This window comes from Calidris pugnax, unplaced genomic scaffold (genome assembly GCF_001431845.1).
Source record: "Calidris pugnax isolate Ruff unplaced genomic scaffold, ASM143184v1 scaffold431, whole genome shotgun sequence".
Lineage (NCBI taxonomy): Eukaryota > Metazoa > Chordata > Aves > Charadriiformes > Scolopacidae > Calidris > Calidris pugnax.
Window position 1 is genome coordinate 477,026 of NW_015091459.1, and position 1,570 is coordinate 478,595.

Consider the following 1,570-nt stretch of genomic DNA (forward strand, 5'->3'; position numbering starts at 1 on the left):
ATCATTCAGTGATTCTGTAGGACCTGCAAAATCTGAACAGAGAAAAATTGCTCATGGGTTTCCATAACACAAAATGAGCTGGAATTGAGTGAAAATGGGCAGAGGCTTTAAAAAAAAAAGCTGAAGGAAGTATTTTTTCAAGCAGCACATGGTTAAACCACACAAATTGTTACCACAGGATGGTGTGGATGTAAATGAGGTTGAAAAGCAATGAGACAATTTCAGGGAGGACTAGGCTGGACAGGGAGTGGTGGCGAGACTCCGGCTCAGGATGTCCCTGAAGCTCAGGCAGAGGAGCCAGGAGGGCAGGGGATGCTGGCGCTGCTCTCATGGGTTTTTTTGAAGCATCCTCTGGCTTTGGAGACAAGGGACAAAACTGGATGGAGCTGAAGCCTGATGCCTCTGCATCCCTGTGCCTTGGAAAAGAAAACCTCTCTGCTGCCAGACACTGCACACTCCGAAAATCCCCAACAAGTCTCAGACATGTCAGGCACTATTTTTCACACCTTCATAGTGCTACGCAGAGAGATGACTACAGAGTCTTCATTTAAGACCATGAGTTAATTATGACCTTTAGCTTAGGCTAAGGAGCAAAACTGAATCATTGCTGATGTAGGAAGTTAGTGATGCCTCCTGGAAATCCATGCTGCGTTCAGAGCACCCCACGGCCTGACACACTCCATAGCCCCTGAATATATCTGTAAGGGCAATGCCATTTCAAAAATCTATTTTAAATTTAATCTGGAGCCTGACACACTCCATAGCCTCCGAGTGTATCTGTAAGGGCAATGCCATTTCAAAAATCTATTTTAAATTTAATCTGGGCTATATTTCCATCATTATAAAATAATTCAAAGGGAAATTTCCAAACCATACATAATTAGCAGTATTAATCATCTGTGAAGTGAACTGCTCTCTGCATTGCATCGTGTCTCCTCCTCACGTAGGAGACCAGACTCTGCCATGGGAGCTCAGACTCAAGCTGAATTCCCCCATTCCCATCCTACAGGATTCTTCTAATTTAATCAGAAATCCCAGGTGACCTTGGCTGTGTCAGCGCCTGCATCTCCAGCTTGTGCAGGTATAGAATCATAGACTCATAGAATCACAGACTGCTTTGGGTTGGAAGGGACCTCAAAGCCCCGCCAGTGCCACCCCCTGCCCTGGGCAGGGACACCTCCCACCACACCAGGTTGCTCCAAGCCCCCTCCAACCTGCCCTTGAACCCCTCCAGGGATGGGGCAGCCACAGCTTCTCTGCCCAACCTGGGCCAGGCTCTCACCACCCTCCCACCAAACAAGTTCTTCCCCACAGCTCAGCTCCATCTCCCCTCTTGCAGGGTCCAACCCTTCCCCCTCCTCCGAGGGCTCCCCTCCCTCATCCAGAGTCCCTCCCCAGCTTTCCTGGAGCCCCCCTTCTTTAGGGACTGGAAGGGGCTCCAAGGTCTCCCTGGAGCCTTCTCTTCTCCAGGCTGAACCCCCCAACTCTCTCAGCCCCCCCTCCCAGCAGAGGGGCTCACAGCCCAGAGGAAATGAATGTGACTTTGCACACCCTTTACCCAATCCACAGC